This window comes from Schistocerca gregaria, chromosome 2 (genome assembly GCF_023897955.1).
Source record: "Schistocerca gregaria isolate iqSchGreg1 chromosome 2, iqSchGreg1.2, whole genome shotgun sequence".
In the NCBI taxonomy this organism is placed as follows: Eukaryota; Metazoa; Arthropoda; class Insecta; order Orthoptera; family Acrididae; genus Schistocerca; species Schistocerca gregaria.
Window position 1 is genome coordinate 561,274,594 of NC_064921.1, and position 20,167 is coordinate 561,294,760.

Genomic DNA, 20,167 nt, shown 5'->3' on the forward strand with positions numbered 1-20,167 from the left:
AACCGCCCGGCGGACAATAATATCCTTGTAATATCCCTGTAGTGGACCGGCTTGCACAAAGTCCTGACCTGAATCCTGTAGAATACCTTTGGGATGTTTTGGAACGCCGACTACGTTCCAGGCCTCACCGACTGATATCTATACCTCTCCTCAGTGCAGCACTCCGTGAAGAATGGGCTGCCATCTCTACAGAAACCTTCCAGCACCTGAATGAAATTATTCCTGCGAGATTGGAAGCTGTCATCAAGGCTAAGAGTGGGCCAACAACACATAGAATTCCAGCATTACCGATGGAGGGCGCCATTTTACGATAGGTGTCTGGATACTTCTGATCACATAGTGTAGCTGCCGACGGGAGCTACTTTGAAGGAGAAAATAGCGTTATTTTGAAAAAAATAAAAACTTCTGTAGATGAAAATTCAGTCTCGTTTCTTTTCTCACACACCTCGTATTACACGTACTTATTTATTGTTTATATCTGTCAAGCTGTAGAAATGTGTTGAAGTATATAAATAAGCTGTAAAAAATTTACTGATCTATAGGGTTTGTTTTATGTGAGTATAACAGCCTACTGTAGGATGGAAAAGAAGGGAACAAGCGGAAAAATGCTCCTACCAGAGCACCAAAAAGTGAATATGTTGCTGTTTAGAAGACTGACAGAAAGTGGGGAACACAGCTGTCTCAATCCTCATTCCCCCTTCCCCACCAAACATTTTCCCCTTCTCCACCAATAATTCTGCCGTGCGAACATATTTGTTCTTCTTTGTGCTGAAAGAGAGTAGCGGAGGGACGGTGACGCCGGGACAGAGAAAAGAGAGTACCAGTGGGAGGGAAGGAGAGAGGAGATAGTGACAGTGTGGACCCTCTCACAGTGAAAGTGAGAGGGAGAAGCTACGTATGAAGACTTAACTACAAGAAACATTGCTTAAAAAAGTTGAGAATGTTCTGTGTTAAATGAGCGCAAATCTATTCGCATGCCAGAATTATTGGTGACGAAGGAGGAATGAAGATTGGCAGCTGGTTCCCTACTTTTCTGTCAAAGTCTTCTAAAGAAGAACATATTCATCCGCCCTTTTGTGCTCCAACAGGAGCATTTTTCCGCTGGGTATATCATCCTCTGATTCCTTGGCAGCTTACATTGTGGGTTATTAAATCATCTCATTCGATATCTGTTGATTGAACCATCAGCCATCCGCGCTGTTGCTGTTGCATCCAATCTGATGTAGTACTCAGCACCACATGTTTTGTCAACGGTTTATTAAAAATTATGCTGCCAGACTACCTCCTGTCTTTGCCATAACTTTCTTTCGCAACTCTTCTCCACCTTCCTGTTGAAAGTAGATAGTTGGCTGGCACTGGAAAGTAGTTGAAAGGTACCACGGATTTCCAAAACATTTACAGACTTCATCACCTTTCCTTGTCAGGATCATTACTAAATAATGCTAAGAGCTAATTCCAGGATAAGGTCTATGACATGTTTTGACGTTGCCTTAACAATTTGCTCCAGACGCTTTAGCACAACAACGTTAAAGAAAGTGTATTTTGGAGATACACTCCTGGAAATGGAAAAAAGAACACATTGACACCGGTGTGTCAGACCCACCATACGTGCTCCGGACACTACGAGAGGGCTGTACAAGCAATGATCACACGCACGGCGCAGCGGACACACCAGCAACCGCGGTGTTGGCCGTCGAATGGCGCTAGCTGCGCAGCATTTGTGCACCGCTGCCGTCAGTGTCAGCCAGTTTGCCGTGGCATACGGAGCTCCATCGCAGTCTTTAACACTGGTAGCATGCCGCGACAGCGTGGACGTGAACCGTATGTGCAGTTGACGGACTTTGAGCGAGGGCGTATAGTGGGCATGCGGGAGGCGGGGTGGACGTACCGCCGAATTGCTCAACACGTGGGGCGTGAGGTCTCCACAGTACATTGATGTTGTCGCCAGTGGTCGGCGGAAGGTGCACGTGCCCGTCGACCTGGGACCGGACCGCAGCGACGCACGGATGCACGCCAAGACCGTAGGATCCTACGCAGTGCCGTAGGGGACCGCACCGCCACTTCCCAGCAAATTAGGGACACTGTTGCTCCTGGGGTATCGGCGAGGACCATTCGCAACCGTCTCCATGAAGCTGGGCTACGGTCCCGCACACCGTTAGGCCGTCTTCCGCTCACGCCCCAACATCGTGCAGCCCGCCTCCAGTGGTGTCGCGACAGGCGTGAATGGAGGGACGAATGGAGACGTGTCGTCTTCAGCGATGAGAGTCGCTTCTGCCTTGGTGCCAATGATGGTCGTATGCGTGTTTGGCGCCGTGCAGGTGAGCGCCACAATCAGGACTGCATATGACAGAGGCACACAGGGCCAACACCCGGCATCATGGTGTGGGGAGCGATCTCCTACACAGGCCGTACACCTCTGGTGATCGTCGAGGGGACACTGAATAGTGCACGGTACATCCAAACCGTCATTGAACCCATCGTTCTACCATTCCTAGACCGGCAAGGGAACTTGCTGTTCCAACAGGACAATGCACGTCCGCATGTATCCCGTACCACCCAACGTGCTCTAGAAGGTGTAAGTCAACTACCCTGGCCAGCAAGATCTCCAGATCTGTCCCCCATTGAGCATGTTTGGAACTGGATGAAGCGTCGTCTCACGCGGTCTGCACGTCCAGCACGAACGCTGGTCCAACTGAGGACCCAGGTGGAAATGGCATGGCAAGCCGTTCCACAGGACTACATCCAGCATCTCTACGATCGTCTCCATGGGAGAATAGCAGCCTGCATTGCTGCGAAAGGTGGATATACACTGTACTGGTGCCGACATTGTGCATGCTCTGTTGCCTGTGTCTATGTGCCTGTAGTTCTGTCAGTGTGATCATGTGATGTATCTGACCCCAGGAATGTGTCAATAAAGTTTCCCCTTCCTGGGACAATGAATTCACGGTGTTCTTATTTCAGTTTCCAGGAGTGTATATTTAGTATCGTGTATTACTTAAATTGTATATTTTCGTAATACGCAAGTGAACTACGAAAAGCATGAAACGCATACAACATTTTAGCTCTGTGAACACATAGATCACCATGATGGCCGCACAGTTTACTTTTGTCAGCCAATCACAGAACAGGAGCTCTGATGTCACGGAAGCATCTCAGTTTAGTTGTGCGGACTCATAAATGCTGCAGGGCTATTTCCCCTATATTGTTGCGGAATTTGCGTACAGAATGTAGACTTACCTCTTTTGGGAACGAATTCCTATTAAATGTAGTTAGCTCACGTATTTTAAACTGTGCAAATGACTTTTTTTGTTGGTATATGCACAATGGCGAGACCACCACAATTAGATAAAACCAACCCTTTACAGTGGAAACTATGCATAGCTTGAATTGAAGTCTATGCGAACAGTTCATTTATCGATATCGTTTAATACCTAAACTAACCGCTACTGCAACGATTTTCTCTAACTTCTTTGGCAGTGCGCGCTTAACTTGTCTTAGTTCAACTAAAAGTGATACGCCAGTTGCCACAGTCTGACGATCAGGACTCAACGTATGTGGTGATCCTGAGCCTGTCTCTTTTCTAAATTTTGTTTTCGATATAGCTATTGTGAGCAGTCTGTCCCTAAACATCTATGTTTCAACTTTGCAAGTGTCAGATACATATGGTAGCTTTGTTTCACATTTTAACGTTTTGCTGGATAAAAAATTAAGTTGCAATTGTTTCCACACCAAAATAAACAAATAACCTATTTTGTTTTGTCGTATTTGAAATAAGCAATGGAAATTACAGAAGTAATCTGGACGAGTAGAGAGAGGGGGTGAGGGTAAGATTTACAAAATGATAACTGGCTGACAACGAAACACATTTTAAAATAGTCTCAACTGGAGACATTGAATCGGTGACTCAAATCGCAGAATACCTTCTCATGTTTTAGTAACATACAAGGCTGTTGCATGTAAAGCACAGTGAATGAAGAGCTACGCACAATTTACGTGTAAGTAGCGTGAAAGAAAGCCGTACATGAGGGCGACAGTATACGGTTACTACAAATGATTCATTCCTTTTCAAAGCTCTATATTTTCCAAAGTATTACGTGTAAAGATTTAATTGATGCATGAGTAGAACAGTAAACTCACCAAGTTTGCATTTTGAACTCTAGAAACGTTCTATGTGTGTCCCTCTGGTCACACGACGCACGTCCAAGTGGTAGTTACCTTTCTACCACGCTTCACGCAGCAACATTCTGTCAATGGTCACCACAGCAGCACTGGTGCGTTCTCTGAGCTGTTCATGTGTTCTTGGCAGTGGAAATACGTAAACGCCGTTCTCAGTATACGTCCGAAGGAAAAAGTAACAAAGCCTTGGGTCTGGCGACTTTGGAGAGCCAAGGGAACATAGCCACATCCTCATCACCACTACACACAATCGAGCGATACGAAAATTCGTCGTTATCACAGTGCACAGAAAATATTTACCTTCGACGAATCTCGTTCATGGGCCACAACTGAGTCCCTTCAGTGCCTCATATTCTCACATTGTCGCGACTACTCTTTCCAGATAAATGGAAGCTTGCTGCTTATTCCTTATTCCAACACACAAAAGCTCTTTTCTTGCTTTGGTGCCATTTTGTCAAGGTACTGCACTCGTAACGCCAACTGGTGGCACAATGCAAACACGGTGAGTTTAAGGTTCTATTCGTGCATCAATCATATTTCTACTTTGGGAAATACGGAGTGATGAAAAAGAATGGGTCATGTATATTAGCCGTGTATAATAGAGATACTTTATTAAGACAACATACATGTGAAGTTGCGTGCTTTAATTTGTACTGTACATTCACAATACACATAATATGACTGACAACCACCACTACTTCCGTAAGAAAGTACATGCATTACCTTAAAAAGTTTATGTTCAGTTGGCAGACACAAGTTGAACTACTCTGATCGATAGCCGATGAGCAGTTAAAATCCTTGAAGTCATGTAACAAAATTATGGTTTCCATTCAGTTGAACGCTGTGCTCATTAGCAAAACCAACCCTATAATGTTCGAATATAGTATTAGTGGTGTATACTAGTGGTGTACTGCGTGATACAGTTACGTCGATTAAATGTATAGGTGCAATATTGCAAAGCGACAAGAAACAGAACGAGTTGCAGGCAAGGTGAATGGGTGACCTCTGTTTACTGGGAGAATTCTAGGAAAGTGTAGCTCATTAATAGAGGAGACTGCGTACAAACACTTGTACAACCACTCTTAAAAACTGCTGGAGTGTTTGGGATCCCCATCAAGTCGAATTAAAGGAAGACATCGGAACAATTCAGTGGTATGCTGCTAGATTTGTTACGGGCAGGTTCTCTCCACAAATAAGTGTTGAGGAAATTGTCTGTGAGTTCAAACCCGTTTTCGATCTGTTGTTTTCGGCTGCCCTGTGACGTACGCTGATGGTCCCGCCCGTGACTAGGCTGTGCAGGCGGTTTAGACATTGTGAACATGCAATGCCTTTGGACTGGAATTCGTGTCTGATGTTGTGTATGTTTGTTCACGTGCTCCGGTTAAAGGCCATTTGCCATTGAAGTTCTCTGAACATCTTACACTTTATTGTGAATTATACTGAGAAGCCAGATTCGCGCGCAATGCGGTACACATCCGGCCTATGTGCGGTAGAATAGCAGAACAGTCGAGGAGAGATGCACCTAACATCAGCGACTAGAATGGCAAAGCACATCAGTTGTCGCCGACAACTGCCACGAATATAGTTATTAAATGAAATAGGGTGTAACTACACTCCTGGAAATTGAAATAAGAACACCGTGAATTCATTGTCCCAGGAAGGGGAAACTTTATTGACACATTCCTGGGGTCAGATACATCACATGATCACACTGACAGAACCACAGGCACATAGACACAGGCAACAGAGCATGCACAATGTCGGCACCAGTACAGTGTATATCCACCTTTCGCAGCAATGCAGGCTGCTATTCTCCCATGGAGACGATCGTAGAGATGCTGGATGTAGTCCTGTGGAACGGCTTGCCATGCCATTTCCACCTGGCGCCTTAGTTGGACCAGCGTTCGTGCTGGACGTGCAGACCGCGTGAGACGACGCTTCATCCAGTCCCAAACATGCTCAATGGGGGACAGATCCGGAGATTTTGCTGGCCAGGGTAGTTGACTTACACCTTCTAGAGCACGTTGGGTGGCACGGGATACATGCGGACGTGCATTGTCCTGTTGGAACAGCAAGTTCCCTTACCGGTCTAGGAATGGTAGAACGATGGGTTCGATGACGGTTTGGATGTACCGTGCACTGTTCAGTGTCCCCTCGACGATCACCAGAGGTATACGGCCAGTGTAGGAGATCGCTCCCCACACCATGATGCCGGGTGTTGGCCCTGTGTGCCTCGGTATATGCAGTCCTGATTGTGGCGCTCACCTGCACGGCGCCAAACACGCATACGACCATCATTGGCACCAAGGCAGAAGCGACTCTCATCGCTGAAGACGACACGTCTCCATTCGTCCCTCCATTCACGCCTGTCGCGACACCACTGGAGGCGGGCTGCACGATGTTGGGGCGTGAGCGGAAGACGGCCTAACGGTGTGCGGGACCGTAGCCCAGCTTCATGGAGACGGTTGCGAATGGTCCTCGCCGATACCCCAGGAGCAACAGTGTCCCTAATTTGCTGGGAAGTGGCGGTGCGGTCCCCTACGGCACTGCGTAGGATCCTACGGTCTTGGAGTGCATCCGTGCGTCGCTGCGGTCCGTTCCCAGGTCGACGGGCACGTGCACCTTCCGCCGACCACTGGCGACAACATCAATGTACTGTGGAGACCTCACGCCCCACGTGTTGAGCAATTCGGCGGTACGTCCACCCGGCCTCCCGCATGCCCACTATACGCCCTCGCTCAAAGTCCGTCAACTGCACATACGGTTCACGTCCACGCTGTCGCGGCATGCTACCAGTGTTAAAGACTGCGATGGAGCTCCGTATGCCACGGCAAACTGGCTGACACTGACGGCGGCGGTGCACAAATGCTGCGCAACTAGCGCCATTCGACGGCCAACACCGCGGTTCCTGGTGTGTCCGCTGTGCCGTGCGTGTGATCATTGCTTGTACAGCCCTCTCGCAGTGTTCGGAGCAAGTATGGTGGGTCTGACACACCGGTGTCAATGTGTCCTTTTTTCCATTTCCATGAGTGTAGGTCTAGTATCGTGGCACAGACACCAAGTTTTCCTGGGCAGCGAGAGTAAGGAGCTTGACAGATCAAAGATGTCAGTATACATAATGAAGAGGGAGAGAGGTTTTCAATTTATTCACGGTTTGTGGTCGGGCAGTCAACCTATTGAGATCTCGCCGGCCATACATCCACCGAGACGGAAAACGCTGAGACAAGGTACGTTTCATGGAATATCAGTAATTGGCTCTGAGAAACAAAAGAGCATCAAAGGGCGTGGTGTGTGTCGGAAGTCGAACTCAGAATCAGTTATAAATATCGTCGCGAGACCAACGAATGCTCACAGTGTGGCTGGAGTCGATGTAACGAGTATAGATATCAGCACAATTCGCAGCACCTGAAGAAGACGACTGTGTCGATGGTCGAAATATTGAGCCAAAACTCGAATGTGCATCCAGGAGTACACCATTGAAATGGCGCTTTGTACATCACTCATGCCAATAAACCAGTTCTGCTGCGAAAAATTTGAGCGAGAATCTCACACTATTTTTGTAGACTCAGCCATCTGTATAGTGAAAATTAATACAAAACGGTGTTTTTGTTACTTATTTGAGTATAATACATGATGGTATAGCAGTAATTTGCAGTAGCGTTGCCTTAGATGTGTTCACAAACTTGTTACTCCATAGCATACGCTACACAGCTATAACCACAGAGCACGCCACCAGCCAGGCATTCTCCAGAGTGGCGTCATACGTATTTCCGAATAGTTGTCACATGCGTGGTGCACACAACAGGAACCTTGTAATCTTCGGCCACTTGGCATTAAAATGGTCCAGCACAGAGGGCGCTGAAACCAGGGACTATTTCCTACATCTTCCAAATAGAGCGCAGATGACAGTCCTTCCGCAGTCACCAATAAAAGCGAGCGTATCCTTTACTCCAGCATTTTCCACCCAGTTACTGACCAGCTGCCGATCAGTTCAATTTACCTATAGTCTCTTCCTCTGTAGCCCAGCATCCATCAATAAGTAGTCACCGGGAGATTTAACGCCGAGTGCAAAATGTTTATTACTATTCAGGCCTGGGCTCTAAACTGTGTTGCGGCAGTCCACGCTGAACTAATCTATTTAGTTAGTAAATTTTCACTCACAGGTTAAATCAATATTCACATCTTTTACTACAGTGCCACGCCTGTTCATCAGCCACCTAAATGTGAACAGTTTCCTGTACATTATTCTAAGAAGTGATTGTTAAGGATTTCTTAATGTGTTTCCCGTCTTATTCGTTGTAGTAGTATTCGCCCCGTGAGGAGATTTGTTGCAAGCGTGCCACCCAAATACGAAAACTACATTTCTATGGTGGGGGGGTTCGCTTCCTGCTACCTTTTTTATTAGGCTGCAAACCTTATTTGGAGACTATCTAATCGGTAAATATAGAGAATCTGGATTCGAGGAAGGCTGTGCATCAGTCATTACGACCACCTACTTAACAGTGTGTCGATCCACCTTTGGGAACGCAGCAAGCGGTAATTCTGCGTGGCATTCATTCGATAATTTCCTGAAAGGTTTCCGGAGGCATGTGGCAACAGTTTGTACGCACAGGTCACGCTGTTCAGGTAAATTATGAGCCGGTGATTCGTAAGCGCGGAGCTACCACCTGGTAGCGTCCGAGACGTGTAAGACATCAAAGTGATTGAACTAATATGCTCCTCAAACCGATGTAGCATGATTCTTTGTGACACGGACATTTATTTGTTGGAAGATGCCATCGCCAACGAGGAACACATCAAGAATGACGGCATGCAGATGTAAAAGATTGCCTACTCGTATTTTTAAAATTGACTAATTCGATTTTATCTTAATTCTGAACTTGAGCAGTGTTCTAGATGTACTATACACCTTTCGCCACATCATATGGAAGTGGCTGAGCTGTTGAGTTTCTTATTAAGAATACGCAATGTCTCTCTATTTGCAATATGTCCTGAGTGCAATGTCGTCTGAAGTCGGCAAGAAAACAGAGAGGTATCCGATCCTATGGTTTATCTGAAAAATGACAAGGGAATGTGATTAAAAATGGTTCAGATGACTCTAAGCACTATGGGACTTAACATCTGAGCTCATCAGTCCGCTAGACTTAGAACTACTTAAACGTAACCAACCTAAAGACATCACACACATCCATGCCCGAGGCAGGATTCGAACCTGCGACCGTAGCAGCCGCGTGGTTCCGGGCTGAAGCGCCTAGAACTGCTCGATCACAGCGGCCGGCGAATATGATTAAATGAGTCCAGTACGGCCAATCAGGGAATGAATTTCACAGAAGATTTAAAACATTTCTCAAGCAACAACAGCTTCTGTCATTAATCACAGTAGGTGGAGAGTAATGATGGAATCCATGAAGTCAAAAAGCCTATTGAATGGTACTCCATGAAAAAGACATTTGTTAAATCGGACTATTCTCGATGTTTAGCAATCATTTCACCTTAACACAATGGTTCCTCGTGGGTTTCATTTCTTTATAAATTATATGGACATTATTATATCAGCAAAGGATCGTGCCATAAGAGAGGTCGGACGCGGTTGGTCTTGTGAACACATTAAAAATTCAGCCTCTCGTTATAGAAGTGGACGAAAACACTAGGAGATAAGTTCACCAATAATTCGTACTAAACTGCTTGCGGTTGCCGACAAACTGGGCTCGTAATCATTTATTCTGCTCAAGAAAATCTGTAGAGCATAATGAAGAAATCGCGTCGGGGTGGCTAACGAGAAACTATGTCGGTTTTCCAAACCTAAGTTGAAACCAAATTAAAAGTTTACAAGAGTGGAATTTAGCTTCATAACTCCCTCGATGACTGAATTTATTTATTCTACAGATTACCTACATTACGAAACAAATACACCTAACCGGATTCCTAACCAAAATGTTTTATCCTAAGTGGCTCACAGTCAGCATGTGCTACTCACCACACCGTCATTTCCGGCTTACTGTTATCATCTGCTTCCTAAAACATTACAGTCGCTCTCCTCTGATGAAGCCTCCCAGTGTGGAATGGGGCGACGGGAGAGAGGAGAGAAACGCTTTTCCCAATACGATGAAAGCTAAAAGTGCCAAATCTCATTACTCAGTCTCTCACCATTTTAGCGAACAAAATTTTAGTGAGAGTTCAGGGGAAAATTTCACAGACAGAGCCTTGGTGTACCTGACTAGTCTCAAGACTTACTTTTAAAAAGAGTGGGACAAACTGTCTCTGTTCCGATCACGGCACGAGCCAGCTTTCAACGGACGTTCCCATGTTGCTACAACAAGAACCAAGAAAGCTGTACAGATTCTACGATCCCATTTGCAATCCCAATTAACCACACATTCATACATCAAAGAGCTAACCGTGATTAGGTTATGGGTAAAAGGTGATGTAGGATACTGACACAAAGTAAAAGGGAATAAAATCAGTAATGTTGGTTCAAAAATGGCCCTGAGCACTATGGGACTTAACATCTGAGGTCATCAGTCCCCTAGAACATGCAGAGGTACATGATAACTTTTTCCTCGCTCCACTCGTGAATAGAAGCGAACAGGGAGACGATAATGTTGGTACAAAATCCTCTCCGCCAAGTCCTGAGAAGTAGCTTATGTAGTTTATATGCAGACGGAAACTCTCCTTATGGGAAGAAACAACAGCGTAATGAAATACATATAAGGGGCGATCAAAAATTTTTGAAGGCCTTAGAGTCCAGAACCGGTTTGCCAGTCAGGCAACATCACCATGATTCACCGATGCACCAAGTTGGAGATACCGATTTGTTAAAAAAAAACTGTTTCCTGCTGCCTGAAGAAGCCCGTAACTGCCTGTTGCACGTCATGTTCAGCAGGAATCGTCGGCCCTTCAAGGCCTTTTTTAAGGGATCTAACGCGTGATAATCGCACGAGAAGAGGCTACAGGGCAGATGATCAAGTATCTTCCACTTGCGTTGGCATAACTTCCGTGTTACCACATAAGCGATTTGGGAGCGGCTTGTGTCGAATCACGGCCAGCACCATTCCACAGCGGTGGTTTTCGAGAGATATGGTGCCCCATACACATTCTTCGTTCTCCGATTGATGTCTATCGGTGTTTGTCCTTCGGCAGACAAGAAAACAATAACAGCACGTTGGTCCTCTTTGGAAGATAACGTCACCACAGTTCGCATTTCCGTATGTACCATACGCAGGTCGGTAATACACGAATGCTACATTAATCCCTTGCCTACATATCGGGTTTGTATACCCGCTTCGGAGTAGCGCTGCGTTGCACGTACACTGCAGCAATGCCCTCAAACGGAAACTATTTGATCTTACCTTATACGTTACAGCATTGAGGAGAAGCTAGTACTGTAAGCTACAGCCGAGTGACAAAGTTGTGGCCGTCGTCAAAGATTAGAACATGAGGGACAGGTCACTGATGGCTTCGGATTTAGCAGATACAAGGGATGAGAAGATTAGTACACGATAGGAAAACATGGAGACAGTAGGAGACTAATGGTGAGGCTGATGACTTCAGAAAAACTAATGTAACTACGAAGTGTAAAAAATTATTGGAATGCATTAAGACAATCACCACCTTGTCTGCCAGTAACAGCTTGTCAGTTGACAGAAAGTTACTACTGGCTCTCTACCCGGACTTAACAGTAAACATGTCGTTAGGAGGAACAGATTGCGCTCACAACTCAGGAGCCACCGGCAGCGTTCGAGCAATGAATCATCGTGGAAGAAACCTCCACCTGTGCAGGATAAAAATTTACATCCATAAACGTATTAGTCCAAGATGTTATCTGATAACTGGATGGATATGATTCTAGTTGCACTGAATTACACAAAACTGATAGTTTGGAAAGCCAGACTGTTTATCAAAAGGTGACAGATTATTACGTATGATGTCTGACAACAGAAACAAGAAATATCTGAATGAAATGAGCATAAAACATTACGAAGATTACCCTTGCATGTACCCATTCAGGTTCCACTGCAGTATTGGAGCCATTTAAGGGTGAGATTTTACTACGTCTGCTTTTTTTCCTTGCTGCCAAGATTGCAGACGTATAGCATTTGAGAGCAGAGAGTAGGGACTTGTTAGTTCCCTCCGACACCATAAGCCACCACCTCCTTGGATGGGCTCTTTATGAACTCATTAGTCAACATGAGTGTTGGATAGTCTGATGGTTCAGTACTTTTTATACATTTTTTGTTTGTTCGTTTGTCGTTTCTCATTCAACGGCGAAGTTGGCGATGATGGCCATTGTGGCATTCTGCTTCCATTGTTGCGCGTTGTTTGAGGATTGGCTACCTTCGTGGCGCCCTCGACGCTTTGCGTAACTGGTTTGCTCGTTACTGGTGCGGAAATGGATGCTTTGCAACCACACCTGCAGAGGCATGTATTCATTTTTACGCTGCTCATCTGTATATGTGCGGACATGTTGTCCTTCACGACAGGTTTCTTAACCACTGAGGCAAAGGATATAATGAATGTGTGTTGTTGCATCATGTTCTACAACTTTTTTGTATCAGTGTAACGTAGCTGCTTAGTTATTTTAATATCTTGTGCCTTCTTTTCCTTCTCCGATGTTTTACAGTTTTGGTTCCATGCTGCATAGTCACTGCTGCAGTTGAAGCAGAATTCAGGAAAATAACAAGAGACTCCTGCTTTAGGGGCTTATAAAATGACTTTTATCTTAATAGTATGAATATTTATATATGTGTTTGGAGAGAGAGAGAGAGAAAGATGATTTTTTATTGAGTTTTTTGCTTTAAGTCGTAACTTGTACCTGAATTTTGGTTGCTGCCTCCTTGAATGATCAGCTTCTGCACCAGTTGGTGATGTATTATTATTTGGAGGAAGTTATTGTTCTTTAAGGATTGAAATACGACACCGTTAGTTACTTGGCCGTATTGCGGATAGCTTTGAGCCCAAGTTTTCGTAGCTTTTCATAGCTAAGGGACCACTGTTCTAAGTAAATAAGATCAAACAGCAATGTGCTTTTCGTGAGAAAAGGAGATTGCTTGGCACACAAACTTCCTTCAAACTACACGCTCTGCTACATCAAAATTGGTCAGTGGAGTTCAGCACCATACTATTGTACAAGAACATAATTCAACTACTGTAAGTAAGAAATTATGAGAGGTTGTTACTTATTGAATGAAAACTACAGAGAATGCATTTCTTTTATTGTATTTTAGTGAACTTTGTAAACATACAGTTCTGTCGATTGATAGACGGCGACGACAATGAAGTTCACCTCCTTTTCCAAAAACAAGATATTTCTATTCTTCACTTTCAGAAAATTTGTATACATAAATGTTTGGCAACTCTTACACATACTTTACTCGGTTTTATCACTAATATATCAATTTTCATTAAATGAAACAATACGTTCTGAGCGACGGCCTAGCAACACGCCCTCTTTCCACAAGATACAGATTAACAGTCCTCTTTTTTTAATAAATCAATTGTCTTTTTTTTATAGTCCATACTCAAAGATTCACAACTACTGCCGTTGCGCGGATTGCGCGCTAAAGCGTTTCTTGCTGTCAGGCTGCGCTTCACTTCACTTCAAGTACTTTTTGAATCACATTTACATTTACGGTAATTACATACATTACTGAGCTTTTCAGAATAAAACCAGGCACAAATTAGTTTAAAAAAAGGGCAGTGAGGCCCACATAACATTATAGTGTGGTTTGCCACATTTATCACACGTTACCTCCCCACTGCAAGCCAAAGCTGTGTGGACTTATCGCAGACATAATAGCCCATAGGGTTTGTAAAAAATGGTTCAAATGGCTCTGAGCACTATGGGACGTAACATCTGTGGTCATTAGTCCCCTAGAACTTAGAACTACTGAAACCTAACTAACCTAAGGACATCACACACATCCATGCCCGAGGCAGGATTCGAACCTGCGACCGTAGCGGTCACGCGGTTCCAGACTGAAGCGCCTAGAACCGCACGTTCACACCGGGCGGCTGTTTGTGAAATAAGACCGTTCTTTCATCTGGAGGAAACCTGCTTTAATACACTCCGGCAGCTGCAGCGAGTGAAAAGGTACTGCAAATGAATCAGTCTTTTGAAAGTCCCCGTTGACTTGCTTCATCATGTTGCTTACTTCAATTACTCCTTATGACACTATTTCATCAGTAATTCCTGAGTGTCCGTATTGATAAATATGGCAGCAAGAGGCCACATGCCTATTTGAGTTAAGAAAGTTATGTTTCTTTCAACTGGGAATTTTCTTAAGTACTTGCGTTCAAGTAATTGATCGCTTCCTTAGCTGTAGGCGTTTCTAGGAGTAAAATTGCATTTCTAAGCCACCTGAAGTATTCTAAAGGCGTAGTTATACAATCCAGCTCTTTATGTATGTAGAAAGGAGACACATTTTTGAATGCTTCTCCTCCCTTTAAATAACATAAATACACTTTCAAACAGATGTACCCCGTTCCTATCCATATTTGTCGCAGTTATTGGCGATTCATCACGAGGACTTGTCTGACGACCTTTCTTTGTGATTGGATGGTAGACACAAGCAGAGCTCCATGGAACCCACAGGAGTTTATCTTCTATTTTTCAGTTATGAGCAGTCTCATTCCGACAAACAACTAGGGAAATGAGGGTGCTCCTAGACAGAGCCCTGCCTTTCTGGGTAAGCCTTATACATCTGAGGTGTGACAGGTTACCCAGAGGTCGCTCACTAGCGACTGCTTCACCTAAATAGCTATCCACCCCATCGTCGCTTTGGGGTTGAGTGTTTTTTTCTTTTTTTTCTTTTTAGAGATTTGTACCATCTCCGCAATCCTATCGGTTAAGTAAAGATCCCCGTTCCCTGTAAACCACAACGTTTCATCGCCTTACTAAACGGTAATCGCTGCTGCGGGGTCAGAGTTTAAGGCTACAGACAACCTGAGTTCACCATTTCCATGCCATACAAAGAAGGCCAAGCTCCCTGAGGTGCTCCATTTGGAACGACATGGGACGCACGTGTGGCTTATCGAAATGAACAACGTGGCCGCCCGACAGAAAATTGGAGTAGTGGAATGTGGTGGCGGCATATTGTGAGCAGGTAGGGAAGAAGCACAGATGGAGAGGCGGAACATTGTAATAGGGTAGATTAGAGAGTTAAAGACGATAGGGCATATAAGTATCAGAATGGATTTCATTTTCTGAGAGAAGAAGTCGGCTGAAGTTTCGTTGGAAAGGGGGGGGGGGGAGCGGAGAATGTGCAATTGTAGGGGTGGTGGGATGTGTCGGTATAAGAGCTCCAGCATCTGAGATTGGAAATTAGAGGTGCAACAGTTTTACTGGTTGGTTGGTTGTTTTGGGGAAGGAGACCAGACAGCGAGGTCATCGGTCTCATCGGATTAGGGAAGGACGGGGAAGGAAGTCGCCCGTGCCCTTTAAAAGTAACCATCCCGGAATTTGCCTGGAGCGATTTAGGGAAATCGTGGGAAAACCTAAATCAGGATGGCTGGACGCGGGACTGAAGCGTCGTCCTCCCGAATGCGAGTCCAGTGTCTAACCACTGCGCCACCTTGCTCGGTAACAGTGTTACTGTCCGAGTCGAGTTCGTGGATAGTGTATGATATACAGAGGTTTTCTATGTGAACGAGAAGTAATGGAAAATGGTTGAAATCGTAAACAATCTACGTGGAAGGGTAAATGGCTGTAAGAGACAAGGGCAGATTGCACAGCGTTCCAAGAATTGGAGGGAGCTATATAATTTTGATGAAATTCATATCTAGGCGCCAGTAACATAGGAAAGGTTATCTAGGATCAAGCTAGCGTGAAGCATATTGGAGGGGTGCAGTCTCCAAGGTCGGCCACTTAGCGGTTTTTGTTCCTCTTGGATGATCAGTAGGTGCAGTGTCCACGGGGTAATGGAGGAGGACGGTCATAAATACGTGAGTAATTCACGGGCTCTGAATATGCGGATACTTCGCCCGATAGTTATTGGCTGGCTTTGGAGCTGAGAGTGGGGAGGGGATGATGGAGGTTGACTCTAAGGAGTCACTTGCTGCACAGGGGGGTGAACAGGTTGCAACGGAGACAGAGGGACCATTTGGATCTGAGAGGTAGTGTAGAAGTTTAAAAAATATGTGTTATCAGCGTACTGCAGAAGGTGCACACGAGGAAATGGACAGCTGGAGATGGCCTTTGGACAGCTTCAGTGTAAGGGATGTATGTGAGCGGTGAGAGGACAGAGGCTAGAGGCATACTTATAGTGAGGTGGAAGATACTTGAGTTGGTGTTGTTCAAAAATGGTGCAAATGGCTCTGAGCACTATGGGACTCAACTGCTGTGGTCATAAGTCCCCTAGAACTTAGAACTACTTAAACCTAACTAACCTAAGGACATCACACACATCCATGCCCGAGGCAGGATTCGAACCTGCGACCGTAGCAGTCACGCGGTTCCGGACTGAGCGCCTAGAAGCGCTAGACCACCGCGGCCGGCTGGTGTTCTTAATGGTATCAGAGAATGGATTATCAGGTGTGAAGGATGCACTAACGTTTACGCAGTTTATTAGAATTGTGTGGGTACAAAGTGTGTAATGGAAACCGTAAAGTCATACTCGGTAAAAAGCTTGCGGCGCAGGGCGATGTTGGGAGTGGAAAATGACTCAGTGTTTTGTAGGCTTAGACTCATTTCCAAGTACCAATAAATTACATTAAACAATGTGAACCATGTAATAAATCAGATCTCATACATGAGAAAGCACAAACCAAACAAACATATAAAATCAGAAAAGCTTATCCTAATACACAGTAACTAATAACCACATTTCTCAGCTCTGAGATCGAAAGCTTGCAATAAAGAAGGCACGAATTATCTCATAACACATGTATCACTAAGAACTCTAGGACCCAAATAAGGATCTTGTTCCAGAACTTAATCATAAAATTCACCCAAACAAGGCCGAGTAAATAACAGACAGACAACACAAGCAGACAGACCCGATCTACAGTAATACATGAACCACATGTACATCCTCCGGCAAGCATACAAAGGAAGTAACGTCAGGAAAAGGCAAACTAATCCCAGTCAGGCAAAGCACCGCTCTCAGACCTAAGGGCGGCTTCGCCGCGTTTCGCGAGAAGTACAGTTCAACGAGATAAAGCACTTTTCTACAAATTTCACAGGCGTTTTTATGATCAAAGATATGGTGAATACTGGTGGATATTATGCTATCAGGCTGACGAGATAGGAGGTGGCTAACAAACGTTAGTCATCAGAGGAAAAGTTGTGACGGAAGCCACATTGGTTAAAAGGAAGAGATAGGCGTTAGTTGAGGTGTTTACGGATACGCTGAGAGGATGGCTTTTGCTAAACGTCGAGGTGAGACCGACGGGGCTGTAGAAGAAAATATCATTAGGAGTTTGGAGGTTTTCTACGGCTCAGAATAGTAATCTGTGGAGACTACCTTGTTACAAATTGTTCCAAGGGTTCCTAAAAAGGAATAAGAGTTTTATTTTAGCTACCTATTGGTAATGTAATCATGACTGGAAGCTGTGTTGCTTCTTTATGAAATACTTGTCTTATGCCAGACGATGCGTTCAATACTGTTTGTGGTACGTTGCCCAAGAAGTCGAAGTCAGGGATGAGACTATGGTATGTCTTCGTTAATGAGCTGTAGAGAACAGAGAGCAATCGAAACGAGGAAATAGAATTCAAAGTGCTTACCTTTGCTCAAGTTGTCAAGCGATTGCTGTGGAGGTGTAGATAGGGAGGTATGGATTTAATGTCAGTCAGAAGGTGAAATGCTTTCCAGCACTTGGAAGAGTAGAGCAGTAATTATTTAAGAACAAATTCGAAAACTCAACAAAATTAAACTAAAAGAAAAATAATCAACACGTTGTAGGAGTTTCCTGGAAGCGTAGCGTTAAGTCTGGTGGATTGTTGTTGTGGTCTTCAGTCCTGAGACTGGTTTGATGCAGCTCTCCATGCTACTCTATACCGTGCAAGCTTCTTCATCTCCCAGTACCAACTGAATCTGCTTGGTGTATTCATCTCTTGGTCTCCCTCTACGATTTTTACTCTCCACGCTGCCCTCCAATACTAAATTGGTGATTTCTTGATGCCTCAGAACACGTCCTACCAACCGATCCCTTCTTCTAGTCAAGTTGTGCCACACACTTCTCTTCTACCCAATCCTATTCAACACCTCCTCATTAGTTATGTGATCTACCCATCTAATCTTCAGCATTCTTCTGTAGCACCACATTTCGAAAGCTTCTATTCTCTTCTTATCTAAGCTATTTATCGTCCTTTTTTCACTTCCATACATGGCTATACTCGATACAAATACTTTCAGAACGAGTTCCTGACACTTAAATCTATACTCGATGTTAACAATTTTCTCTTCCTCAGAAACGCTTTCCTTCCCATTGCCAGTCTACATTTTATATCCTCTCTACTTCGACTATCATCAGTTATTTTGCTCCCCAAATAACAAAACTCCTTTACTACTTTAAGTGTCTCATTTCCTAATCTAATACCCTCAGCATTACCTGACTTGATTCGACAACATTCCATTATCCTCGTTTTGCTTTTGTTGATGTTCATCTTATATCTTCCTTTCAAGATACTATCCATTCCATTAAACTGCTCTTCCAAGTCCTTTGCTGTCTCTGACAGAATTACAATGTCATCGGCGAACCTCAAAGTTTTTATTTCTTCTCCATGGATTTTAATACCTAGTCCGAATTTTTCTTTTGTGGTGTATGTGCATGTTTGGCACCAATTACAGTGTTTTTAGCATCTAGTTAATTTTTTATGTATATTAGATGGTAGCGTAGAGTGTGTTTCCATTACGAAAGTGGAGGAAGGTGCGTTTTAAGCTATGGCATTCTCGAAGAAGGAATCGAGAGCTTAGGATAGTTAGGCTTAGTAGTCATGCGGGCGAATATGGCGTTTACAAGGTCTCCTGAAGGAAGGAAGTGGTGGGAAGAACATCAGCACTGAGTTGGAAGCTGATTACATGGCTTGTAACATACTGAGGACAAGTGTGCAGCGGAACAGTGACCATGTCCGCTAGAGGGACTCAGTAAATTGATTCCACCACTTAAACGCTGCAGGAAACTAGCTGTGAATGATTAGGTCAGTGGATATCTGTGGAAAAGATATGATCTATGTGTGTGATGAAGCCGTAGGAGATGGTATGGTAGTGTTGGTTATGTAAGTTCGCTGGACATAAAAAAAATCAGTCACCCTTAGTAAATGATTACAACCATCATATAATACCGTGTAACCTTGTCGTGTACTGCCGTTACCACCGATTAACTTTGGCGACTTCATCTACAGTGGTGCAAAGCCAGAACGACGTGGAATGCCACAGAGTGGCAAAATGTGGTGTTTAGTTATGGGGGCGGATGATAACTGCTTACGGAAGTATAGGCAGCCTGTTGAAAGGCACTGTTCCACCCCCGCTAACACGCCACACCGCTCGCACAACCGTCGATGGTCTGGGGAGGGGGGAGGAGGGGGGGGTAGGAGGGGGGGAGGACAGTATCCTACCATAGCCGGCCTCCCCTAATTATGGTTCGTCGAACCTCAACGGGCCAGCGTTACATTCTTCAACCTCACGTGAGACCTTTTCTACACAGTCTACTAAGGGCAATTTTCCAGCAAGAAAATGCTCATCCGTATACAGCTGGAAATCCTCACGACGTCCTACATCATGTTCCGACTCCTCTATCGCCGGCCTGCTCCCCAGACTTGTCCTTTACACAGTATATGTGGGACCAGCTGAAACACCAGATGCCGCCGTATCTTTCTGTACACGATTCGCAGGTGACTGTTCAAGATCTGTGGGCCAATCTGCCTTAGGACAACGTGAGACCTTTAATCAGCTCGATGTCGGACCGTGTTGCGGCATGTATTGCTGCAAAAGGTGGTCGAACGCGTTATTGATTTGCACTGGTATTAGTCTACTTGTACTCACTGTGTTTGTCT